The sequence below is a fragment of the Pleurodeles waltl genome, chromosome 3_2 (genome assembly GCF_031143425.1).
Source record: "Pleurodeles waltl isolate 20211129_DDA chromosome 3_2, aPleWal1.hap1.20221129, whole genome shotgun sequence".
NCBI lineage: Eukaryota > Metazoa > Chordata > Amphibia > Caudata > Salamandridae > Pleurodeles > Pleurodeles waltl.
The window spans coordinates 209368527-209382739 of NC_090441.1; the positions used below are offsets into that span (position 1 = coordinate 209368527).

General features: G+C 46.3%; 1 long non-coding RNA gene across 2 annotated transcripts in view; it reads right to left on the bottom strand.

The window, feature by feature from the left end:
• Positions 1-6935, bottom strand: part of LOC138286784 (uncharacterized) — a 91080-nt gene extending 84145 nt beyond the window's left edge. Inside the window, exon 1 of one of the 2 annotated variants that reach the window (XR_011202062.1) lies at positions 6832-6935. This is a non-coding gene — a long non-coding RNA (uncharacterized lncRNA). The remainder of the gene's footprint in view (positions 1-6831) is intronic. The other variant, XR_011202064.1, reaches the window with a different exon arrangement.
• Between the last annotated feature and the right edge of the window lie 7278 nt (positions 6936-14213).

A 14213-nucleotide genomic window follows, 5' to 3' on the forward strand; every position in this document is an offset into this window, starting at 1 on the left:
TGTCGGGAACATTGTTCCTAGCAGAGATGGCAGTTGTTTGGCAGTCCAACCGCCGAACTCTTAATATGGCGGTCGGACCACCAAACTGGCAGCGGTCATGACTGCCACTGCGAGACAGACTGACTGTTAATGAGGCCCTTAGGTTTGTCCAGGCCACTGTCACAGCAAGAGCCACTCACCTAAATTCCCAGGACTTCTGCACAAGCAAACATCGTCCATCACTTGCCCTTGAGCGTAATTCTTAGTATCAGAAAAGATGACTGGCACCAGACCTTGGGTGAATTGTGGGGTGGGGAGAGAGTGATGGTTCTGGTGTACCTAAAGTTTCTGTGGAAAGTATGACAGGTATGTGTTGTTCCTTTTAAACAAGATTCTGCAAGTTCTAGTGGTTAGGTGAACTCCTTCTGAAGAGAGGTACTCTGTGGCAAAAGAGCACAATTACTTTGGTCACCCATACATGAAAGCATGCGAGTAGTCTTTTCTTGCCCTCGCTTCAGTTTCTTGTGGCTTACTTCCACAATCCCTAAACCCACTTGTGGAGACCGCAATCGAGGTTTCCCTTCTAGTCTCCAGAATGGTAAAAAAAAAAAAAGATTTAGGGTCTAATTAAGAGTTCACCGAACTTCAGACGGGGAGGCTGCCGCCATACTGGCTACCTCCCTGGAGGGCCTATTACGACTGGCCCCTTGAGCTGATGGGCAGAAACCAAGGTTTCCACCCGTCAGCCCAGCAGGAAAGTGGCAGCAGCATTGTCACCGGCTCGGAATCGAGTCATCGGCAATGCTGCCACCCACAGGGTGCACAAGCAGACAGTGAGCATTGCGAGGGTGCTGGGCAGCGGGACCCCTGCCAAGTGCATGACCAGTGCAGGGGCCTCCCTGTGGCATTCTGCACCTGTTCTCAGCCAGTCTTTTCATAGCAGTGAAACTGCCATGAAAAAGCTGGTGGAGAACCAGGTTGTAAACAGCAGGGTGGCACCGACTTCAGCGAAGCCCTGGCTGATTCCAACCTCCGCCATTGTCAGCCTGTCGGGATCGAAGATCCCAGCAGAGACGGTGGCAAGTTGGTCGGGCAGTCAGACCAACACAGCCGCGGTGGTCCAAGGACCGCCATACTCATAATCAGACCCTTTTTGAAAAAGTTAATTTAAAGAGTTTTTTGGATGTGTGTCCTTGGGAAAATATTAAACAAAAATTACTGAAAGGAATCAGAGTCCACTTGCAGGTCCTACTAACTGTTTTATGTTGTGTTACTTCACACAATTCAGACAAGTTGTCATTTTATTTTTGTTCAGCTAAAAGAGGGTAAGGTATTGCGATTATATATAAAAGGATTTTTCAATGTAAAACTTTTGAACTGGGGGAGTTGTTAGGAGCAGAAACTCTGGGTTTTACTATCTCGGTTGGGGGACAGCACTCCTTTTCAGGAGCCTTGCTTTACCAGTCCCCTGGATATGCAGGCGACTTTATAGGTTCCCTGGATCAGGCTTTAGCTCCCAAATGTATTGCTTATGTCAATTTCACTATTCTTGGCGATTTCATGATATCAATTTGGATAAGTCTGAGGATCATATGTCATCACATATAAAGCACTGGCACGGACACATCAAGCTCTTCACAAAAGAGGGCATTTGTACCTAACGGGGAGGATAAAGAAGTATAATCCTGTGAGGTCCCTGTGTTCAAATAGTGCCAGTCTGATTGTGGCACCCCGATTTAAAATACAACATAGAAGAGGCTCCTTCTTCACAGTTAATGCAGCTAGTCTGTGGAACCAGCTGCCTGGGCCTTTGAGATCCATTAAGGACAAAGAAAAAGTCAAGAAGGCTCTGAAAACATTTTTATTTAAACTTGAGTGATTGCATGCTTCCCGTTTTTTGTTTCTTTTCCTTCTTCAGTGCCTATAGCACCGGGACACTCTTGTTGAGTAGCTGTGCACTATAGAAGTTCTTTTCATTCATTCAAGACAGTGTCTGAGTTGATTTCACAGACGGCGGGGCTCTGAACCTACGAGAAGTAATGACAGGGGACACAGCTTTCTCTTCAGCCTGACTGACATAGTCAAGTGAGTGGCCACACTTTAAATGTGGCATTCATTCACTTTGAGAGTGCTGCCTGCCAATCAGAAGACAGTCTCTGGCAGAAAACAGGGACAGGAAAAAGAGACCCTTAAATGGTCATCAGTTGTTGTACAAACTGAAACAAAAAAACACATATGCTGGTAGGAAACAAGAAAAGCAGGAAACTGAAGTCTTTAACTGTCCAGCAGTGTAAAATTAGTCAACAGCTGTAGTGCAAACAAAAAGAAAATACCAGACACTCTGGGAGGAAATGAGAGCAGCACGAAATTGAGGTACTGAATTGTTCATTAGTGTGCAATTAATGAGCATCCATTTTGTTCAATACCAGCCACACTGGCATGACACAAGGACAGTAGGGAACAAAGACGTAATTGATTACTCAGCAGTGCCTGTTGTTTTAACAAAAATACCTATCACCTGATGGATACTTTGGCCTCTTTCAATTTAGTCTGGGCCAATACAAGCCCAACTCATAGGGCTGGACATACCATTGATGGCATTTTTCCAATGCACATTTAGAGTGGGAAATGCCCTGACAGGTGCCCAGGTCAGATAATTATTTACTCCTTTTCTCCTTTCTCCTGGCACTTTGAGAGCCAGAAGGAAGCCAGGAGGCTTCACCCTCTGGCTGGGCATATAAATTAGAGAAAGGACTCCAAAACAGACCTTAGGAGAGCCATGACGAACTGAAGCCATCTATCCCTGACTCTGCCCTTGAAGGTGAGATAGGGGCTTATTACGACTTTTGAGGACGGAACATCCATCCGCCTCACTCCCAACGAGGAGGCTGCTGCGGTGCTGGCGACCTTCCCCCTAGCCCCATTACAACTTTCCCACTAGACTGACTGGCAGAAACCAAGGTTTCCACCCGTCAGCCAAGTGGGAGAGGTGCGGCAGCACTGCCGCCAGCTCATAATAGAGCCTGCACAGATGCTGCTACATGCAAGGGGCACCTGCACCCTTGAAATGTGCACTGTCTGCACAGCAGACAGTGTGCATTTCAAGGGTGCTATGCAGGCGGACCCCTGCACTGACCATGCAATACAGTATTTAGTGGGCATCCCTAGACCAATAAATCAGATTCTAAGGACACAAGAAGACCAAGGCTCGAGAACTGAATACCTGCTACACTAAGAAAAGACGCCAAACCTGGCCTGCTCCAGCTAGGACTCAAAAATCGCCGCTGAGGGGTTGCTTGGACATCAGATGGACTCTAGAGGACCTCAATGCTTCGAAAATGGCCAAAGATATCCCTGCAGAGTGAAGGCATCACTCAACAACCACAAGGCCGGTGAGGTCCACTTCACTGACTGACTGCCGAACCAGACGCTGCAGCCAGTCCAAACTCCTCCCGACGGACCACAAAGACAAACATTGAAAGTGTGCCGAGTTTGGTGGCACTACGCCCTCCAGCGGCCAACTGTGCCATTGCCCTGGGTAGTTGTCACCTCACGTCGGATACCAAGAAGGACAGTCCACTCCGGACTGTAAAAGGACCAGGAGGAAGCCCCAGTTGAGGAACTTCAGAAAACACTAGGACCTCCCACCATAGTGCCCCTGCTGACCTGTAAGTGACCCTTAAAGCGACCTACCTCCTGCTTCCAAATGGAATCTATGCGCACAGCTCCTGGTTCACTGATTTGCTCTGCATCCGGCTGACCTGTGCCTTGCACCGAAGAGCCAGCTGTGCTCTAAAGGTCTCCCACCCCTTGTGACTTAACTCTCCAGGGGGACCCACCGGACTTACATTTAAGTCCGTCTGTGCAGCTCTTTTCCAAGTGGCCTTTGCAGTGGCATGGCATTAGCTCCAAAGACCACTTCTCGTTGCTCCTGCCAGGACCGGAAGCCGCCCGAACTTCTGCATCTGACCGATAGTGGCCATCGACAACCTCGACTTGCCTGCATAAGGAGAACTTGGTAAACGCACTGCCTGATTTTACAGCATATCCACCATTATTCCTATGGTGCATAATTACACACAAAAAGACTAATTTTATTAAACATCAAAAATTCTGAAGTTAAAAAGTACTTACCTGATTTTGATGATCTTGGTCTTGGTTTTATGTAAATTGGTCGAGTTATTCTTCTGAGTGTATGTCTTGATTTATTGATACTGCGAGTACAACAAATGCTTTGCACTTCTCCGAGATTGGCCTAACTGCTCTACAAGCTACCATAAAAATTAGAGCATTAGGTGATCGAGATGTTACCTCTGTAAACCATGTGGTTGCCCGGACCCTCTGCACAGTGTGCCTAGGTCTGCACACTACAGAGGGCCACCCTCATCCGGTAGCAGCAGAACTTCAATCGCAACAGCTCCTCTTCAGCACAAGGAACTCTTGCCTCATTTTCCCAGGTGTCAACAACGGAACAACGGAACAACAGACTTTTCATACTCCGTCATGAAGTTTGCTCTCTACTCCTCCATAGGTGTTGGGGTAGTAAAACCTCCTGCTCCTAGTCCTGCAACTTTATTCCTGTCCACAGTGCTCCTTGTAATACAAAGGTGAACTTGAATAATAACTCACATGGTAACCTTATATTTACAAGAGGTTGCTGTTGGGTCTAAACCAAATGACCAGTCACATTGAAAGTTATAGTCAAAGTTTGACGAGATCCAATAAGAACCAAGTGCATCTTCTTTACATGTTTCTTTGTTCCATGAAAACCAACTTCCCAAAATGTGCTCAGAGACTCAGGCTAACTGGTGATGGCCAGCATCCCATAATATCCACCATCTATATAGTCAGTCCCATAAAGTCTTATACCAATCAAATGCTTTTGTTGGGTCCAGCTCTCTTGTCAGATATATGCACAGGATATGCAAGTAGTATAATTTCTCCTTTGTAAATTGGTTCACATTGGTATTGCCCTTGGAGACAGCTCATTTGTTCAGGTGTCCCCTCTCTGAGGCCAAAGGCTGAACTACTGGAATTGGCTTGAAGGTGGACACAAGAAAATCTTTCTGCTCAATTGAAGGAGTGAATCAAAAAACATACACATAACCAAGTGGGTGATGCATGGATCACAAACTTGGGGTCACAAACATTCAGAAGAACACCAAAACTGTGTACCTACTGGTATGAATAGAAGCCATAAAAAAAGATACACATGTCCCACACTAAGGGGAAATTAGAGGCCTTCCATAATAGACAGAAAGCCAGAAGGCAGCACCCCCCTGGGGTGCAGATAAAAAGGCCTGAACCCCAGCGTCATAGTTCACCTGCCAACAAATGTGGGTCATGTCATGGCCTTGTATTGGGGCGGAGAGTATACTATGTTGGCCAAATTGATAAGCAGGTTGAAAGTACAGTGTGTGATTGGGTGTCGTTGGGTGCCTAGTGAGCAGTCTTGTCTGTAGCTTTCTTGCACATTGGACCCGGCTCTGCTGCTTCCTATAGAGTTATCTGCACTACGTGGAGCAATCATAAAAATGCTAGAAGGTGGTAGGGTGTGTTATGTACACATTACTATCTTTGAGTACAAGGCTCTGCATTCCTCCAATGTGGAGTGCCAGGATGTACAGGAGCTTTACTTGAAGCTGTGCTTTCCATTTCATTAGGTGTCATAAAATAAGCAGATGTTTACTCAGTCGAGCACTTGAGGACTTTTATCTACAGCTGAGCAGGGAACTGTAGATGTAAATTTCAGATCAAGTCACTACAGTCAGCGCTTGGTACATTTGTGATGAAACCTGCAGGTGGTTTCCTCCTGCTGCTTGATGTTCCTGAGCTGATGGACAGCCCAAGAGTATCACAGTGGGCCTGGGAGTAGCAGCGAGTGAGCCCCAGCTGGGGTGAGCTGTAGCAGTCCAAGAGGCTCACAGTGGGCCCAGGACTAGGAGGTGAGTCCCTGCCAAGAAGAATACCAAGTAAAACTCTGCACAGATGGCAACGTTGAGCGCACGAGTCGACGCAGTGACAATGAAACAAGGTCACCCCTGAAAGCCAGGTGCGCACAACCAGGCGTTCGCACATGTAGCGCAGACCAAGTAGTATTGATTACAACAAAGAGAGACTGTTATATATATAATTGGCATGTGATGCTATAGAAATACTATAATGGCGTTCGCGCCGCCATAAATTTCCATCTGAAGAGGGTGTGCAACGTTTCTATCTGTTCTTTGCGGGTATGAGGCAGATGGGCTTACCAAGTAACAGCACAGTTCCTAGAAACTAGATAACCCATATATGTCCCCACCCCAATGGCTTGAAAAGACCCACAGCTTGCTTCTCAGCACTTGCGGTGTCAGGGGTGCTCTAAATAGAGTGAAACAGCAGTGCAGGAAGCCCTGCGGTGCTATACAAGATCTCTTGCAGGATTGGTGAGTTTCTCTTTTTGAATTCCGTGCAGGCACGTGTGGTGCCCCAGGCATGCTGTCTGCGGCTCGGCAGAGTAGAGTGCTTATGCTCCGCTCGGGTGAAGACTGCTGGAAGAGTCGCTGGCGGATGTGTGCGGTCCCAGACGAATTTAAAATAAGAAGATATTCAAGCGAAATATAACGTGCAGCAACTTAACACTGGCGACGAGCGAAACAACCCTGAACCGCGGGTATACCCCAGAAGGAGGCTTCTTTACCAGGAGCTGTGACCCAACCAGCTGCACCTGGACTTTACCACAAGCGCCCCGCTCGGTAACGCCGGCGGCACGTGCTTGCTGCGCTCGCTGTATTTACGGGTGTAGCGCGTCACTACTGTACTGATAAACGAAAACACTATTTAGCGCGAGGGACCCAACCGCCGGTGGCTTACCGACTCGGCGCCCGTCACCGCTCGAGCCTTTCGACGCTATCCTCGCGCTGAGGAGTCTCGCGCGCCCGCTGTGCTAGCACCAGTGTTGCCAGATTTTAAAAGCCTTCTATAGCCCAAAGCTGTTGAACGACCAGCCCAAAGTAAGCCCAAATGAACCGGTCCCAGCCCAAAAAGTAGCCCAAGCTTTTAACACTGAACTAATGCAGTGGTAGGCTGAAGCAAACATTTTAAAGCATAAATCTAATTTCTAATGTAAGCAAATATGTGAAACTCACAGTGCCTAGATTATTCATTGCATTACACACGCCGGGCAAGTGCTTGGTTTCAGGGCAGACAATTGACTCTTTGGATTTGTCATTTTTTGAAATGAGGAATGAGCCAAAGGATGGCAACTCCCTCGTATTTAAGGTTAAATAAGAGGTATGCTCTAGCTTTCAAACTGGTTTTACAATAAGGCAACAACTCACCGATAACAGCAAAAAGTTATACATCTTAATGGACTACCCCTCATACTTACTCAACTTTTCATGCCAAACTCAAGTTTGTGGAAAGCAGACCCAATGCTGTTTTCCCTTTGCATTTTACAGTTCAAGTCCTGTTAATCCCAATATGTCAGCCCCAACATGCAAAGATAACATTTGCTACATTAGCTCAGTCATTAACCTATGATAATCAACACCCCCCAAATGGATTCAAAGCACAACCTTTGTTATTTTCACTGCCTTTCAGATGCACACGGTAGATAAATGTGAAATGCAAGTAGCCATCTAGCATTCCCAGTGTGTATCTGTACTCTGCTCTACTGCTGTTCTACTTTCTGGACTTTTCATTAAATGGGCAGCAGACCAACATTTCACTCATTTCCTGCCTCCTTCGGACGTACTCAGGCACTACCCCTACACTTGTTTTAGCGGGCTACCTCTACCCTGGACAGTGGAGGTCAACAGGGCCCCTCAGAAACATACATCCTTCTGTGAGGTGAAAAAGGCTGTTTGTGTGAGGCGATAAACACCCTTCTGCAAATTGCTACCAGAGGCCAGAACACAGTGACCCAAACTCCGTGAACTTGAACTTAAATTATTGGTAAAGGCTAGTGTTTTGTGTCAAATGCAAGCAATGGCTACGCTGAGCAGAGCATGACTACAAGTGATGTCAATAATTTAGGCACTAAGATCATGTACAGAACCATGCAGTGAGGCTGTGCACTGACCATGTACCCTCATTTCGCTTAGCTCAGCCAATGAGACCACATTTGTCCATCTCTCCAAATAGTGGCCACCCATTCGTAGATGCCACTTTCAGTTGAGGGTCAAATGGTGCGTCCTTCTTGGTTAAGCATTTCAACTCTGCCAATACTATGTCCCCTTGACAAAACTGTGAGGATCTGGCTATTCTCCTGTCTTCCGATTCGTTTGTTTTGCTCTTTTTTGTGGAGATTACTCAGGGATACTTTGGTGTAATCCTGTTGGGAAATAAAGGTTACATGTTTCAGAAATCAAGCTCAAGGAAGGTAATATGGCAAAGGCCTAGCTGGAGCAGGAGACTGTGGAGAATGGGACAGTGGAAACTGAAGAGACTGAACACTAAGCCGCTAATATACTTTTACATTCACTTTCTGCTTACTGGTACACTTCTGAAGCATAATGAGTAAAGTCTTTTAGAGGCATAAGGGGGTAAGGTCATTCTGACGTGGAGTCCCTGTCTGGCAACATGTCGTTGGCTGTTGTGGCTCTCAACTTCACACAAGTTCACGTCCATTTACTTGTTTCCCACGTTTGTTATCTTTTGCCTTACCCGTTCCCTTGTATTCGCTCAAAAAGAAAACCGAATTTCACGAGAAAAAATGAGCCCAAATAGTCCTGAAGACAGGGGGCCTATAGACCCGGTAGGCGGAGTGCCAGTTCAGTGGATCTTCCTTTTGTGTTGAGCTATGCCAGTCAGCCTTGAGGGGATCTCCCTGTGCTAAGTGCTACTGTGGGATACGTGGATGCAGAGCAGCGCTGAATGCCCAGGGATGGCCATGCTGCTGTCTGCTTGGTATTTGTTTCTAGTTGTTATAAACCCCCAAACTGGATGTTTGTGTTCAAAATAGAGAAAAACACTGGCCCTGGCACAGAGCTTTCTCTAGCAGAAAGCTAAAGGCATGGCTCTCAACTAACCCACCTTTGAGGGGTGATACCTATTCTGGAGAGGGGCGGTGGATCTCAAACCCACCCATTTCCCCTTTTCACCTGCCTTGCTGCTGTTTACTAGACATCCTCGCTGCAGTTCCGAATCTTTGACACTGGACAACCAGACTAACCGCTGAGTGTTTACATAGCCAGACGTTGACTGTGAAGCATAAGTTAGGCAATGTGTCAAAACAGTACTATTTTGTTAGAATCAATGTTTATTGAATATAAATATATAAACGATAAGAATGTTGATTAGCTCATCAATATCGTTATAAATATTTGTCAAAGATTCAGTTGTAACATGCGTTAAACATAGGGCTTCAGATATTAGTACACTTGTCTGCAGTTGCTTGCTGCTTTTACATATAGCTTGAGTGTTGCATGTTTTTTTATTGGTGTTGGGGTTCTAATTCATGGAAGCCCCCAATGACATTAAGAAAATGATGTGGCGGCTCATCTGTGATTACTTACTCCACTTGAGATGCGAAGTCATAATGCCTGGTGCCAAAGCCAGCACCCAAAACCTGTGACGTCCGTTAAATGGATTTTCGAAGTAATCGTGGAGTTCCATGGCCTTATAAGGGAACTCTGTCTTCTACCCCATTGTTTTAAATGGTCACAGATCGCCTCTGTGACTTGCGATATCCGTAAAATGTACGGTTTGAGGTGCGTTATCTCATATACAATTATCAGTTGTTACATGGCGAGTGTAGACAGCACAGTAATGCTAATAATTACAAACTATGGATTTCAGAAAAAATATTGGAGTAGTTTAATTTTCACATTAGCTTGCACTGAAAGCATTGTGCAGTGTCCCGGCGTGTAATGCTTCCGCAGATGGTGTACAAGACTGAGTAGAATGCCGAGTGGTGTAGAAAACAATGAAGCTGAAGCTATCATACATAACATTTGGGAACAAAGGGAGAATTTGGAAACACACTGGGGGGGGGGAATATTATTTCGATTTAATAGCCCCCTTTTCCTCTTAAAAGATCGGGCGACCCCTACAAGGAATTGAGCTAAAAAGAGTGAGCTAAAAAGAATCCGATTGTGCCTAGAATTTGTTCAAACAAAATCTGGGCGTGATGCAGAGTAAGGTAGAGTGAATGTGACGTTTAGAACGTTGGCTTGCAGCAGCTGGGTCTGAGGTAGGTGGGCAGAATATGATGCTTGGAGTACTGGGACGTGACCCTGGCAGTTATTTACTATTGGACGGAGGATAATTTCATGGTAAACCCCTGTGCAGTAGATGCTTCACTTTTGATCTTGTTATGAGCTACGCTGCTGCCTGTCATCGGGTTTCTTGCGAGGACGGACACTTCCCTACCTATCTTCTAACAGTTCCACTTGCGGGTGACTCCTCTCTCCCCATATACCGAGAGCAAAACAAGAGGAGGATTACTCAGTACTTCCTAGAAATTGGCTCCGATGTGTTCAGCACATTAATGTGGCTAAGACCGACGACTACAATAAGGCCGACAAAAAGTAGTACTAAATACTAAAATATAAGCTTACCTTCTGCAAAAAGCTCAGCCTGTCCAACACCGCCATCACTAAATGCCGGGAAATCTTCCAATCAGAGAACGACATAGACAGGATCCTACCAATCAGAACACCTCACTAGCACCAGGAAATAATATTTTCCAGTTTCAAGAAATAAACATGACTGTGGCCAATCGCAGACAACGTTCTGACGTGGGAAAATGTAGCGTTCCAATCAAACCTTGGAAACTAGACAAGCACCTCGGTCAAGGCACTGTCATCCAGCAGTATCTCCGGCGGCGCCGCCCCGCTGCGATTTTAGCGCACACAGGGCTAAAAATAGCCCAACAATCGGGGTCCCGCAATTGGGTTTTTTTCCCGCACAAATGGGAAAAATATCACCCATTTGTGCGGGAAACCGCCCAATCTGGCAACACTGGCTAGCACCGCGCTGAGGTGTCTCGAGCGCACGCCGAGGTGACGTTATTCACGCCCGAGCGCACTGCGTTCCCCGCGCTCTAATTATTGCCTGTACACGTCATCACGTGGTGGCGGCCATATTAAATTGCGGCTGCACGTGCGCTCAGTCAAATTAATGGTGCAATCAGCGTGTCAACGGCGGCAAGCACATTTTTGTGAAGGAGCCACAGCTCAGGATGAAAAAAAAATCTACCAATGGGGTCAATAATTTTTCAGTTCTGTTGACGAGGAGGCAAAGATTATTCTTCTCTTTGAATGCTTTAATCTTTCAGTGGCAAATCAAAACAAAGATTAATAACGAACCATAGAGCCCATAGAGCCCTAGCCCTATATAGCTCCCATGGTACATAAAGCCTCCTCTTTCTTTGTGAAAGTCTAGCTAACCGATAAACAGTCTTAAGAAAACCCTGTAAGGACAGGATTAAACCAAACTGGAACTCCAATGAGAGAGCAGAAGATATAGTATCCAGCAGAGCTCCAATGAGGGACGGAAGATCCCAGAGGACAGTAGCGGTACATCATCTCGGAGACATCCTGGAAGACTCCAGCTCGCTTACCTTCATTTCCTAAAAAGTAAAATAAACCTAGCAGTAAATGCTGGTCCGTAAAACCTTCAAAACCTCAACATAACTTCATCAGGGAGGGCAAAGAAGGAAACTCACAAACGTCACATATGAGACAACAACAAATCCATAAATCAATTCTCAAGGAAATATACAGTTGAGTGGGATAAGCCTTGCCTCTGTGTCCTTAATAGAATTGAAAAATTGAAGCGAATTCTAGAGAATTTTTTAATTCTATGTCAGGACCATATGCTCCAATAAGGCTAGTTTAAAGCTGATCAACCACCACGGAAGCGATATCCATAATAGGCTTATAGTAAACATACTTAAATGTGGATTCGGAAGACCAATCAGCCGCCTTTAAAATGTCCTCAAGACGAGAACCCAAAGAAAAAGCCTTAGATGCCATGGCACTCCTTACAGAATGAGCCCCAAACTGAGATCTATCAATACTTGCCTCACTCATCAGCCACCGCATCTATCTGGCCAACGTGGCTGAAGAGACGGGCGAAAAGGTTTCTGCAATAAATTAACAACTGACCACCCATGTCAGAACGAAATTCCACAATACTCAACTCCTACTTCTTCAAACACTGCATCACACATAGTTTGGAATTATCTGGGAAACTAGGGTATGAGACTGACCTAGTATTACATTTTGTATGGCGAGTAATGGAAAAGGACACCCATCAGGAAAAAAAAACTCCACCTGACAAATCCAAGGCCTTTACGTCAGAGACTCGCTTACAAGATATCAGACACAAATCATTATAACCTTAGCGGAAAGCTGTTTTCTAGAAAGATATTTATTTGCAGAACAAGATTCTAAGAAACATATGATGATATTCACATCCCACAGGGAAGAATAACGCGGACAAGGGGGACTGGAAAACCGAATCCCGCATAACAGTTTGCACACAATAGGGAGCTCGCCCACAGGTTTGCCATCAATAGGCAAATGACCTGCAGGAATGGCTGACCTGTAATTGCTTGGTGAAGATGGATCAGCACCCCGTTCACCGCACCAATTACACCAGCGCTTCCAAGCTGAAGTGTACCGCTTAGTGTGTGCTTGAGGAGCAGGCCTTGGTGATGAAGTCATCAAACTTGCGCAAAAGCCCTGGGAGAAACCATTGTTCCCTGAAATTCTCTTTGTCACTAGTGAGAGGTTGTGTGATTGAACCAGAGGATGAGGAAGACCAAGGGGTCCAAAAGAAGAGTCAACAGTTGTGGAAAAAGGACTGTGGCCAACTCATTTCCAGAACCAAAGGAAACCAAGCCTCAGCCCTCCAGAGGGGAGTCACTAGAACCAGCTCTGCTCTCTGACGAAAAGATTGGGCTAGAACCTTGGGGATCATCATGAACGGGGAAAATGCATACCCCAGGAACGGAGACCAGTCCTGGAGAAAAGCATTGGTCGTTAACGCCTTTAGATCTAGGCGCCAGCTAAAAAACTGTTTCAGCTGCCTATTGAGCCGAGAGGCAAAGAGAGCCATCAAGAAGGGGCCCCAAAGGCGTTGAAGGGAATGGAAGACTCTCGGGTGTAGCCTCCATTTGCTGAAGTCTCAAAGGTGAGGAAACTGCCAATCCGCCACAGAATTGTTCTGACCTGAGAGATATTCCGCCACCACAGATATCCGATAATGGAGGCAAAAGTGCCAGAAATCCTTGGCAATCTCCCTAAGGAGGGGGGACCTTGTCCTACCCAATCTGTTGACATACCGCACCGCAGAGATGTTGTCCATTCAAAGGAGAATGCACCAGTTCAGCTTCTCCGGGGAGAGGCTGTGGATTGCAAAAAAGCCCGCCAATCGTTCCAAGTAATTGATATGCAGGTCCAATCCCCAAGTGTACATTGGGCCACATCGGGCTCCCCAACCCAACAGCTGGCATCGGACTCAATCACGATCTCTGGAGACGAGCCAAAGATCACCCTGCAATTCCAGGCCTCCATGTGTGCTAGCCACCAGTGGATTTCTGTATTGGCTTCCGAGGAAAAGGGAATGAGAGCCAAGTAACTGAGACCTTTCTGAAGGTGAGAGATCTTTAGAAGCTGAAGGGTCCGATAATGAGGGGGGCCTGGGAAAAAACACTGAATCGAGGACGAGAGCAGGCCCACCATACATCTCTATACATCTCAAAGATACCGTCTGTTTGGACAACATCGATTTCAGCTCTCTCTTTATGTTGCGAATCGAGAGAGGGGTAAGAAGCAACTGGGCCAGAACAGAATCCACCAAAATCCCAGAAACTCCATCCGGTGGGAAGGAATCAGAATGGACTTCTGACTGTTGATAATGAAGCCCAAGTCCTGAAGAAGAGAAATTGCCCATGAGTCAGGATTAGAAGGGGACATTGGGCCATGATGATGATATCGTCCAGCTAGATTATCAGACGAACGCCCATGGCCCTAAGTGATTCCACTATCGGGCGCATCACTTTCATGAAGCCCCAAGGGGCTGAAAATAGGCCAAAGAGGAGAAGCTTGTACCCGTAGCAACGACCCTGTGAAAGGAGTTGCAGGAACCTCTGATGAGGAGGAAAAATAGGAATGGTCAAAAAACCATCTTTTACATCTATGTAGCCCACCAAGTCCTTTTCCCGTAGGATTTCTCTTAACAAGTGGATGCCCTCCATCGTGAAATGGCAGTAGATAATCCAGCCATTGAAATCTTTTCGATTT